Source organism: Drosophila mojavensis, unplaced genomic scaffold (assembly GCF_018153725.1).
Source record: "Drosophila mojavensis isolate 15081-1352.22 unplaced genomic scaffold, ASM1815372v1 contig_19, whole genome shotgun sequence".
Lineage (NCBI taxonomy): Eukaryota > Metazoa > Arthropoda > Insecta > Diptera > Drosophilidae > Drosophila > Drosophila mojavensis.
This window is the reverse complement of record NW_025318726.1, coordinates 1,899,739-1,913,306: the sequence shown is the minus strand read 5'-3', so window position 1 is coordinate 1,913,306 and position 13,568 is coordinate 1,899,739. Positions and strand designations below refer to the sequence as shown.

The 13,568-nt window shown below is 35.3% G+C and overlaps 1 protein-coding gene across 2 annotated transcripts in view; it reads right to left on the bottom strand.

Moving 5' to 3' along the window:
• Positions 1-12,442, bottom strand: part of LOC6572403 (serine-rich adhesin for platelets) — a 31,021-nt gene extending 18,579 nt beyond the window's left edge. The window contains exons 1-2 of one of the 2 annotated variants that reach the window (XM_044007627.1): positions 12,072-12,442; positions 5,126-6,029 (exon numbers count right to left, since the gene is read on the bottom strand). The gene's annotated coding sequence lies outside the window, so the exon portion shown is untranslated. The remainder of the gene's footprint in view (positions 1-5,125; positions 6,030-12,071) is intronic. The other variant, XM_032728153.2, reaches the window with a different exon arrangement.
• Between the last annotated feature and the right edge of the window lie 1,126 nt (positions 12,443-13,568).

The following is a 13,568-nucleotide window of genomic DNA, read 5'->3' as shown; positions in this document are numbered from 1 at the left end:
CACCTAAACGCCACTCAATTTGCTTCATGTTTTATTTGTGTGCGCTCCCAATGAACAGCTTTGCATATTTGCAAAAAAGAACAAATTTCATCTGTTTGTACATTTTAGAAAATCGACTATGCACAGTATACATAAAATGGCTTTAAATTTTATCAAAACATTAAGAATGTTAAAGTTTTTATTAAAAATCTTAAAGACAGAAGAACAAGAGAAAATCAGGTCGGAATGAAATTTAGGTAGCATGAAATATTTTTATTTTTAAATATTTGATATTTCCGTTATTATTTATTTGCTTAAAGTGAATTTATTATCCTTAGAATGATTTGTTATAAAATGAAATGCATTTCAAAACTATAAATCCATTTATTTATTTTTTTTTAATATCGCACGGATGAAGGGAACTCGGATCATCGCTCTTCAATTGTCTTAATACGAAGGCAACTTACACAATCGAAAATTGCAATAAATGAATCAACCTCATTGATTACTTTAGGAAAATCCTTAACTAGCTAGACTATAAATATCTCAGTTGAAGAGCCATAGCTAACTTCTGTATAAAAATAAATTTTTAACATAAGCTTTATACAACGGAAATAAAGTTAAATAAAAAAATTAAATAAAAATAAAATAAATATTGCTGATGTTAATTCTAGTTCTTGTTCTAATTACTTTCCTGCGAAGTAGCTGCAATTATTATTTGTATGTAAGCTTCCAGCAGCTGACAATTTTGTGGTAAATCCACAAATATGAAAATATTATATGTTGGGAGTTTAGTTGTGAATGAAAAGCATAAATAGTAACACGATTTACGTATTGATTTGCTCCATAAAGTATATAAGAAAACTTGACTAAGGGGCACTATAAAAATTTATTTATTTTAAACTTTAAAAATTTATTATATTTAAAAACTCTGTATGCTTAAGTTGTCAGCTAATGTCAATGGAAATTGTGCTTATTAGCTGTAATATGATGCGGAACCTATCCAGTAGGAGTAAGTTGCGTACAATTATCAGCAAGCCCAACTAAAATTTAAGAATTCCTTGAACTTGATTTTAAACAATATTATAGTCAGACACTTCCTTCTTACGATCTCAAGAGAAAGCCTGCAGCAAAGGTAAGAAGTTCATATTTAAAGAAGTTTCCGGAAACTAGCTTTCGATGATGGAATGGCTTCACAAGGTTTTCCACTCCCCCTGGGTGTGGCTTTTCCATCATTAATCAGTTGCCAATGTCTCAGTTCGCCACGAAATATTTGTAGAATTTCCACAAATAACGACAGCACGCTCTGCGGTAGAGTGAGTGCTGAGGAATGGGGCATGGCGAAAGAGGAATTTCAGGGCACTGACAAGTGCAAGCTATGAGCTGTGGTATCTCTCGGCAGCGCATACATAGTTGCTCAGTTGTGTGTTGTGGTAAGGGAAAGGATAAGTTGCTGGCACAGTAAGTAGAAATGTGAAATTTATTTTGACATTTTGTGCGCCGCGAATGCCTGTTGGCAATAAAGCTGAATAAGATTTACAGCAAATAAATAAAATTAGTCACAACAATAGAAAAGTGCACAGATGCTGACTAATGCCACCAATAAATAATCATGAAAGATGATGAAGGTAAAAATTTGGCGTCTAGAATCGGACGTCTCTTGGATGTATTTCGCATGACAAACGAAGCTGCTTAGGATTGGACACGGATGCTGTTCAAACTGATCGTCATGATCATGATGCTGTAGATGCTGACTGAAGAGCAAAACGCCAGGCATAAATAACAAGCCAGACGGCTGCAGCACAGTGGAGCAAATAAATGTTTTAATTAAATGAAGATGCTCGCTCGTACATGTGCAGCCAGTGTTCATAATCATCGTGCGCCTGCATATAGATGCATGCACATGTAATAATAAAAAGGCATCTTGAGGGACAGACGAGACGCACAAAACTGTAACGCCGGCCAGCCAAGCAAAAATCTTGGCCAACGCGATAGACACGCCTTGTAAGTCACAGACGACGACAACGACGGCGACTACGACAATGGTTGCACTCTTGCCAAATACATAGGCCAAGCTGAAACAAAAACAAGAACGAAATGATAAAAACAACAACAGCAACAAAAGATGCAACCAAAATCGCCCAAAAATAAGAGAAAGAAATCGAGCAGAAGTGTGCATTATTCATTGTAAGAAATGTCGAAATAAAACGCCAAGTTTGCAATACAAAACATTACATGTGCTCATCATTAGAAGGCACAGATAGAAGGCGCATACGGATACAGATATAGAAGCTGATATATGTAAATATGCACACTATTATATATATATATGTATATAGGTGTGTGTGTATGTACGTGCATGCTATCGGAGACTGGGCTTGCTTTTGGCACAATCATCCACGTTTCATCTATTGTTAGGCGTTGTTGTACTCTCATTGCTGTGGCATAAGTTCCACTTCAAAAAACATAAAATACGCGCGCGGCTATTTTTAGCAATCCGTTCATTTGATTTACGATTTCATTAAATCAGCTAATGGACATGCTCCGCGCCTCGCCATCGGTACCACAAGCTTCCCAGCAGCACCACCAGTAGCAGCAGCGGACAAGAGAAAGGGCAACCTGCGCTGATCAGCATGCTCATCCCTCTCTCTGTCTCTCACTCTCGATCTCTCTTCCTCATTAGCTCACTGCAGGCGACCACCTGTCGTTGTCTATTTGAGCTGCCGGCCGCCAGACGCCTACCAATTATGTATTATTGCGGCAGGGCACATGGCAAACTTTGCAATTCGGTCAGTCCTTAGTCGTCGAGGAATGGATTTGGTCTAAGAATGCGGCAAGCACATAAGCCGAAATCCATTTAAATTTTAATTAGCCTAAAATGACATTTTGTAATCGGACAAATACAATTCTAGGCAGCTTCAACGACATTTGTTTATAGCTAAACATAACATGGCTTCCAAATTACGCATTAACTACGCTTTTTTACTGCCGTGCTAAAATTCAAGTATCGTTTAGCTCTGTTGCGATAGCTAGTAATCGATCGATATACCATCTCTTCTTTCTCTGCTTAATTGCAACTTCGATCCGTTCATTTCATTAGTTCCGATAGCATGTAATCAATGTGCTACCACATGTATATGCTCTGCGCCCATCTCTAGAGTCTAGCCCTTCTTGATTTAACTGCATGTATGATTAATTAGTAAGGCATCGTTGCTGAAAACAACAAAATTTGTCACTGGGGCAAACAAACATTTTCTTTATTATATTTAAAAGTGTTATGAATGTGTTCTCAGCTGGCGTTTTCGAAATTATTATCCCGCCACACGTGCCGCATTTGTTCAAAATAAATTTGAGCGGCAGCAAAGAGAAATTAATAGTTCATCAAGCAGCTAACGCTGACAGACAAACGACGCGACGGGCATTGCCATCCTCCCGTCGAAGAAACGCCAGACACAGAGACAACAAACCAACTAATGGACACGACTCGACATTTTTCCATTGCTCTACCCCCTATTTGTGTTTATTGGCGCATGTTCCATTAAATTTGGGTTTCCATGTCCGTTTTATTTTTATATTTCTGTATTTTCCCTATTTTCGCTTTTTTGTTTTCATTTTTCTTCTTTTTTATTTTCAGGCGAGTCATGAATAATTGCATTTCTAACATTACTTGACTTTCACTTCATCAGCAATAGATTAGAACAGTTCACCCTATAACTCACAGAGAAAGCACCCATCATAAAATACTTTGTTTTCGTCTGTTTGACTTTCTTCCTTCCTTTTTTTTTTTTTTTTTTTTTTTTTTTTGGCAACATTTTGGATGAGATAAAAGTATTACCGCATACGTAATTTGACAGAAATACGAAATATATATATCTATATGTATGTATGTATATTACCACGTAAAATACAGCAAATATTTAAAAGAAATTCCATTTTTTCCGTGACGTCAACTGTCTATTATATTGGTTTAGTCACAAATCTGACATATTCATGGCTTTGAGCTTGCAAACATTAATTTAAGACTTGGCAGTGAAAACCTAAAAAGTCAGAATGTATTTATTTATTTACGTGTGTTCAGCTCTCAAATATGTTCTTCGACTAAGCAATGCTCTATTCGGGAAATGGAAAACAAAGCACTTTATAGAAGCTGTATTTATTGGAAATTTCCGGTCTAATTTGGACATTTGTTTTACTCTGAAAGTATTACTAAAAAATAAATATTAAAAAAATAAAGTCTGAATTTCAAATCTAAATCATTAAAAAACATTTTGAAAATTTTTATGGAGATATTTGAACTTGAATTGTTTGCAATTGTGCTAAATACTTTATGCTTGTACGATAAGCCGAAATTATAAAATTTGAATTTCTACAATAGTTATAAATATGTATATTAATAAAATATTCTAAGCCTTGAGTGTCAAATATTCTTGCATCAATAGGAAGTTATGAATAAACTTGGAGAGAGAGTGAGATATATTTATGAAGCTGAAGGCAGACAGAACGAAAGAGTGAAGAGAGAAGAGAAGAGAGAGAGATAAAGAGAAAGTGGATTGAGTTTATTTATACCATAATACCAATCTTGTTGTATCTTTCATTCAATAAGTCAGAAAATAGTTAACTCATCTATACGTAAATTTCTAAATATAAATTGAAGTGTCACGATCAGGCACTAAAACTCGACACTTGCTGTGCTTGCGCATTCACATGCTCAGCCACGTTCTGCGTGGTATTTGAGATTGACATAAGTCGCTCAATGTGTGGGGTGAACGGGGACATGTTAGTGAGTGTCTCTGCGTCTGTGTGTGTGTGTGTGTATATATATGTGTTGGTCATTGTCAGCACATCATACAAATATTTGTTAATACCAGACAAGAATATATAATATATATAGAAATACATATATGTATATATGTATGTACTTCTATACACATCAGATTAGAGGAATGCCAAAAGAACGAGACATCGTAGCATAGTGTTAAGCGCAGTAGGCCGAGTCATAGCTCGATGTTTTAATATAGTTAGTCGTAGCATACCATTTGATTAGTAGAAAAAGTAACAGAAAAACGTGTCTCTCAAAATATAATCGAATTGGAAGAAACTGAAAAAAAGAATTGTGTGGGGCTTGCATTCAGAGTGCCAGGCTCACCTTTCAATCGGGCACTGCATTTGCCTGGGTCGTGTCCCACAGTGCGTATGATGAATTTCCTAAATGTTGATTGTCGCTGGCAATGGCAGCGACTGCGACGGCAACGGCGACGACGACGACGGCAATGGCAACTTTGACGACATCAGCAGTGTGAATGACAACCACATCTATTGCTCTTATTTGCCCTATGTATGTGTGTGTGTGTATGTATGTACATGTATAAATGTGTATCTGTGTGTGTGTGTATGCTTGTATATGTGTTGGCTGTATGCACAACAATCTATATGAGTCTTTCTATATCCGGCATTCACTTTGGCATTGAGTTGATTTTCCACGGCTCGTGCTGCTGCTGCTTCTTGATTATGATGATTTTCTTGTTATTGTTGTTGTTGACGTTGCTCTCGTTGTTGTTCTTGTTGTTGTCGGCGTTGATGTTAATATAATTCTTGTTAATACTTTTCACTGATGCTTAGTTTTTTATTTTTTGTTTATTTTAATTTTAATTTTATTTTTATTTTTCTTTGCTTTTGTTGATTTGGTTTTTTATTTTTTTAATTTAATTTTATTTTCTACTTTTTTGTTGTTTTTGTTTTATTTCACACGCGCGCGAAAAGGTGGGCCAGAGACAAGGCGTCAGCCATTTTGTTGTCTCTCACTCGTTTAGCAAGATAGAAGCTACGCCTTGTTTTATTATTGTACTCGCATTAGATGTGTTTTTTTTTTTATTATTTATGTTATATTATATTACAAAGGCTAAAGTCATTGTTACTGAACAATTGTTGTTGAAAATGTAATGGATTTATTTGTTTACTTGTTTATCATATATATTTCATATACTTTGTGATCATTTCTTTGTAAAGAGGACGGCTTGACACGCATTTTGAATTACATATTTAACAGCTACCTGCGAAAACAAATTGAAGAGATGGAAATTTATTAGGGGGCACAAACAGATTCTTTGTAGTTGCATTCGTCACAGATATTTAATTGGATCCATTGTTGGGGCTTTATCGCTCTCAGAGCAGTTGGCACTTTTATTGTCTTGTCCTCGCTTTAGTCTCGGCTTCGCGTTTATATAATTGCTCTGCTTCATTAAGCAGCTTTCAAGTCCAGTGCATTTTGTTATTATTATAATATAAAATACCTTTTGCGCTTGGCTAACAGCTGCGGGTCAGCTGCAACAACAAACTGACCAAGAAGTTGAAGGGAAAATGCTTGCTTCAAGCGTTATTTTGTTTTTGAGTGGCAAAAGCTTTTTCCACACAAAAAGAAAGAAGAACGGAAAAACGAAAAAACTGGGGAAATTGCTTAAGTTTTCAATGCGTTTTACTCAATTTGACTTCAGGTCGTTGTTAAAATTGGCGCATTAAGCGCAAAAGTTGTGGTCTCTGAACCCAAAAGCCTCCTAAAATGCTCGGCTTCCCTTGCTACCATCCTCTCTCACTCTGCCCCGTCTCTTTCTCTCTCTCTCTCTCTCTCTCTCTAACTCTCTCTGTCGCTCCCTCCCACCATCCCACCAAGCGCAGATGTTCTTGTTATCGTTGTTCTTATATTAAATATTACGCTTGCTCGTTGTAGAAGTCAAAATAAATCGATAAATGGTTGCTACATAAAACAGAGCACAGATACAGATACAGACGCAGACACAGACACAGACGCAGACAAAGATACAGATGCAGATACAGATACAAATACACAACAAGCAGCAGAAGTAGCAGCAGCAGCAGCAGCTACAAATACACAAACAACATCAACAACAACATCTAGCAATAAACAGCCTACCAACAACAGCAACAACAACGAGGACATAAAATGTTTTTCACTGGCTCCTTGAATCGTCCTTTCACCAGCAGCAGTTATCCCATCCCAACCCCTGCCCATCCCTACGACCCGCAGGCAGCTTCTCTGCCCAAGTGCCGCCTCACCCCACGAACCTGCTCATTCATGTACGTACGCACATACATACATATATATACATACATTCGTATGTATGTAAGCTGGCCGAGCGGGAATGCCGACTCTTGTTCGTTGGCTCGGTCGTTAAATTTGCGCTGTGTCGGAGTGCCTCTGTGTGTGTGTGTGTATTCGTTCGGTTGTTCGCACGCCTGACTGTCTGCCATTTCGTTTTAACGCACTTCGTGTATGTATGTATGTGTGAGTGAGTTCGTGTGTATGTATGTATGTATGTGTGTATCGGTTGGTGATGCTGCTGCGTACTCCATATTACCACATTTGGCATGGTCTGCTTTCCGCGTAAACAGGTACACACATACATATAAGCATGTATAAGTAATATATGTATATATATTATATATATTTTGTATGTATGTTATATATATATATCTATGTATCTGTGAGTGTGTGATGCTCCTACATTTGTTGGGAAAAATCAATTAAAATTTAACGCACGTTCCGTACGCACTTTATGCGAGTCTCTGCCCGCTGCTGCCTTTTGCCATATTAAACGCTTTTCGTTCCTTTCAATGTTTCGATTCGTTTACTCAGCGAGAAGCGAATTTAATTTGTCTCATTTGAATTTTAATTAAAAACTTTTACTGGTTCAATAACTTGCAAACGCTCTAGAGAGAAAAAAAAAAAAAATCAAACAGAAGAAAAGAAAGCCCAATGTGAAAATTAGCCCTCTCATCTGATTCCCATGTAACAGATGTTCGCTAAATACGAATTTGTTATTGTTGTTTGTTTGTTTGTTTGACTGTGTGCGTGTGTGTAGGAGACGCAAAAAGAAGGCGTGGCGTAATTTAATTCGTTTTGTCAGTAATTTAGATACTGATTGGGCAAGGCGTATGCCATGTGTTCAAGCAGCGCCTTGTTTACCAACATTTTAATTGGCTCTTAGGCCCACGAACGAAATGTGAATAGGATTAAAATCGAATAAGAAGACAACAAAACGCGAATTTAATAGCGCCACTTTGTTGAGTTTTTAAAAGTAATAAAAGTGACAGAAAAATACGATCGATGGTGCTTATATTGGGATATTATGATGGCGATAACTTGCATATAACTGTATTTTGCATCGTACTTATATCTTTTTCTTTCTATAAGTTTTAACAAGAGAAATGAAAAAGTTTGAATTTCTTGGAGGATTTATTAAGATATCAAAAACTTGTATTTTGCATTGTATGGTCGTGGTTTTCTATGTGTACATGTCTGAACAAGCATATTATCTCAAAGTATTCACAGCGTAGAATATTTAATTCATAATTGGAATTGAATACTTTAAAGAATTCCTATTTTGATCATTATTATCTGGTATTAGGTTATATATAAATCTATCTATGAAATTTTAGTAATTAGTAAAATTAGCTTTTAAATTAAGTGTCAGATGAGTTTTTAATACCAGTATTACATAATCACTTTGCTATCCAATATAGTATTTCTGTATATTATTTATATGGTGGAAAACTATTCTAGCCAATTAAACCCATTCATCCATACTTAAAACATATATTCACTTCGCTTATCGGTATCAAAAAAGAGTATTCGAAGAATTCAAGTTATACGCAAATTGCTTTCTATCCTCAACGATCCGAATATCAAAAGTGATTATCACACATGAAATTGATTCCTATTCACTCAGAATAAGCAGAATTTAATTTTAACTTCGCTTCATACGAATTGAGTTGACCCAGTTCGAGGGACGTTCAATCAACAGTTCATTAAAGCATGCAGTTGCCTTAAACCGCAATAATCCAATTGCGTAACTGTACTTCCCAGAGCGTCCACAGCAACCTGTTAGGTGGAAACTGCAGGGTTGCATTTGGCCAGCTGCGGCAATATTGGCTGGTCGCCATGGATATGGACATTGTCCGGGCCAGTGCATAAATATCGAGATCCTGCGCACAAAAGGTGAATATAATTTGATTACGTATGTGGGCAGCTGCTATAATTGCAATTGGGTCTATTTGATGGACAACGTGGCGCAGGCTGCACCACAACGTCACAAACGAACTGCGAAGCGACGTTTAAATTAAAACTGAATGGCGTTTGACTTTTGGTTGGCTTGTCACTGTTCAAGCACCGGAAAATGGGTGAAGGTCAGCGGCGTTAACAGTGTGGCCCTGTCCCCCAAATGCAGTGGCAACAGCCTCCTGCCCATCCTCGGCCTCCTTCTCCCTAGTCAGCCAGTCAACGAGTCAGCCAGTCGCCCAGTAATGCTAGAAGGCCATTAACTAAATACAGTCGCAGCAGCTCGGGCTCGGGCTCAACTGAATATCAACTGCAATCGCAAGCTGTATATACAGATGCATAAATATGCAGCATGCAAACAGGCGCACATTCGTAGATATACACATATATATATATTTATAAGTGTGTGTGTACACACATTGTAGCACGCATGTACGTAATACAACAAAACAACCCCCACCCCTAAAACTGGTCATATTTACTCAAACTCAAATGTTTTCATAATTTTACACACACATACATACATACATATATACATACATACACACTGATAAATCTTCAACTGGCGCCACTTCACTCCTTGGCTGCCCCATAAAACCCAAAGACCCAGAGTCTGCTGGCAACATCAATGCCTTGCTTGTTGTTGTTTGCTCTCTATCCATTCCAACCCCTCCAATTACTCACACATTCAACGAGCACTCATTTAAACGAAGCACCCAATGCTCACAGCATAACGGCAAAGTTAACTCTCGCTGAAGCTGTAGTCGTAGCTTTAGCTATAGCTATAGCTGTAGCTGTAGCCGTGGCGCTCGGTTTGGAGGCCGCATTCGTTAAATGTTGAAAGTTCGTGTTGCCTTTGTTCGTGCGTTTGAGCTTCGGCAACGTTTATCCTTTTTGGCTCTATATCTATATCCGAATGCTGCTGATGCTGCGGCACAGTGGGGCAGACATATCTAATTTACGAATATTATTTTGCTCGACAAAAGTCTTTTCGATTAAGTTACTATAAATTTATATTAATATTTAGAAAACTTGTATTGAATAAATATTAAGAAATACAAATTGAAAAAATTCGGTATTACAGTTTAAACTATTTAAAAATTGAACAAAGAACAGTGTAAGCTATTTAAAATTAATTAATTAAATAACATCTAAAAGCCACATAATGAACAAAAAATTTATTGAAAATAAAAGTATATAATTTACTTTTTATTTAAAAAAAAAAAATACAAATAAAAATAAAAAAAAATTTATATATATATATAAAGAATTTAGAAAAGATGTAATTACATAATGAAATATGAAAAGTATAAATTTAAAAATCTTAAGCTGTATAAAAGTATTAAATTTGGAACAAATTATAAATATACAAACATAAAATATTAATAATATTAATATTTGTTCAAATATACATTCATACATGTTTTATATATTTAAAAATATAACAACATAGACATTAAATTTATGTCTGAAAATCACTTAATTAAAATGAAAAATATATCCGTTTGTGCTGTTTCAAAAGCTTGTCAAACTATTTAGTCATTAATTATTAAAAAATGTACCGAAAATCACTTAGGCTCTTCAATAAGCTTGTTTCAATAGAAGCTAGGATTGCTTTAAGTTCATTTAGAGTTTGGTTATAACATTGTGGCAATGTGCAACCGCTCTGCTCACCGTATACGAGTTTTGTTTATATATATACATATACATACAATTATATTTATCAATTTCATCAAAATAAATAAGTGCATGGATGTGTGTGTGCATGTCATTTGGTTTATTAATGCTGCTGAAATGTATCTGCTGTACCAAAGTGCTGGTACTTCTGCCTGTTTCTCTCACTGTGCATGTATGGGTAGGTATGTTCGTGTGTGCGTATGTATGTGTGTCTGTGCGTGTATGTGTATGTGGGCTACTATGTTTCTATGCTTCTCCCCATGGAATAAGGCAGAAACTTTTGCTGCCAACTCCCTTCGATGACGCCAAAGACGACAAGTTATGTGCATTGTTGTTGTTACTTCAGTGTGCGTATGTGTGTATGTGCCTTGAAAAAGTTTAAGGCAACTTTTTTTGTCATTTAATTGTTTCTCATGTTTTTGCGACTCGTGTGTTACTTCTCGATTTGTTTCTCTGCTTGATGATGGGCATTTCTATTTGTTTGCGCGTTGTTTGATACATAACTATATATACATATACATAACATCTCTTTATATATATTTGATTGGCAGCATATATTAGTTACAGCTATAGACACAATTTCATAGTTGATTATATCACAATGAGTAGTAATAGAAAATTTTACTGAAATTCAGCTGAAGACAATTAAATAATTTAATTCCAAATCTCTTAATTTTGAATGTTTCATAGGAGAAGTAAAAAGTTGCTTCCTATCACACACACACACACCCAAATACGCGCACTCACACACACAGTCACTCCCGCACTCTCCCGCAAATGTACTTCTATAGGAGAGAATTCAAACGCAGAATTATGTTGAGCCATTATGTCGCTTTCGTAGTCAGCTGGGCATCCAAGTCTTTGGCATGGAAGCTCGAGCCTCCTGTTGAAATATGTATGTACATGTAAATGTAATCCCAACTTACATACACGAAGCACCTTCAGCTAAATGCACTCTAACATTTAGAATATATGTTCATTTTTCTCACAGTTCAAAATGTGTGCCTTTTGTTACATTCAGCCATTACACGACATTGCCTGTTTTTCTTTCTTTTTTTTTTTTTTTTTTTTTTTTTGTGTACATATAAACTGAACATATGTAGGTATGTATGTACCTACGTACATACTTTTCATTTTATACAGTTATACACACACATAATCAGCAGAGAATAAAAACTAGCGAATTGTCACCAGATTTTCAAACAATAAATTTCTTGACCCATAACAATAGATATAAACAACTTGAGATGACAAAATTATAATTAAAATGTTGTTTTTGTGCCTGGTTTTTCGTTTTGATCTCGTTTTTATTTAAAATTTAATTCAAGTATATTTCACGCACATTTTTCACTATTTACCTTTTTGGTTATTTTAAAATTATTGAATTATCGTTTGTTATATACACGCGTTTTTTCTTTAGTTAAGTAGGTGTAGATACATATATACATTATGTACTTGTATATATATGCAAGCATACGTATGTTTTAAATGATTGGGAAAACAACAAATGTTGGGCTAAAAAGTTTTGTCAGTTCTTTTTGGTTATTTTGCTTTAGTTCTTTTGCTTTTCTCTATGTATTTTTGGTAGTGTAGAAAAAATTAAAAACGCGCCGTTGGTATAAAAATGTTTTAGCTTAGCGATTTTGACGTTTTGCATGCGAACCAACAACTATTTTGGCCAAATTCGCGTAGTCAGGCCAGAAGCTCTCTAACGAAGATGTTTCTTGACGCAGCAGCAGCAGAAGATAACGGCTGCTGTGCCAGAGAGTGTATATTGCAGAGAGAGAGAGCGAAAGAGAGAAAGAGAAAATGAAAGAGAGAGAGAGTAGTCAAAACAGAGAGAGAAAGAAAGCACATCAACATTTGTCAAGCGAATTAAGCTTTTGTTTTGATGCTGGCGCCTGCGCAATGCAATTTTTAAATGTTCCGACAGCACTGCCAGCTTAAAAAACGTTTTCGACATTCGTTTTAAATAAAACATTATTTTCGTATAGATATTATATTTTGTCAATATTAAAATGTACTGAACTGAATAAATTTTACTTTTATAGTTAAAATTATTTTTATAAATTGATTTATTGATTGTTCCACTAACGTAATTTTTCTCAATGCTGTTTTGAATTTGGCGCTACGAACAGCACTGCCAACATTCCAATTATCGATATTCTCTTTTAAATTGAGCAAAGCGCGAACATGCAATGTATTCAAATTTGTGGTTGGCGGCCTTAATACAGCGCTGCCAACATTAAAAATGCTCGACTTTGGTTGGGCGGCCTTTTTAAAAGACGCTACGATGCACCATGGATCAGTATGACTTTTATAAAATAATTACACATTTTGTTTGTATTATTCATTCTCAACAATAATTAATTGAAGACGGTTGTATCAATTATAAAAAGGTTATCGCTGAAGATTTATTATAATAGCGTGCATTATATACATACAAACATTCGCAGGGCTTCGCAGCCCTGCATGAATCTTATATTTATGTAAGGAAAATTTTGGTGTGAAATATCTGTCAGAAAGTTGATAATGAAATACTTATTTACAAAATAAAAAATATAAAATTATTACTATACATATATGCTATTAGAGTTATACAGCTATAAAAACAAATATTATGTGGATTAACTCGAACCTCTGTATATATCTAATGGATTCTATTGAGAGTATAGATAATATCAAAATATTTCGGAATTATATATTAAAGTAAATGCTTTCACCAATCCATCTTAACTATGCTATTAACTATGCTATTATATTATTCACACGATATACTACAATTATACTTTCAATTATGATTATCATTAAAACAATTATATAAAATTAATATATATAG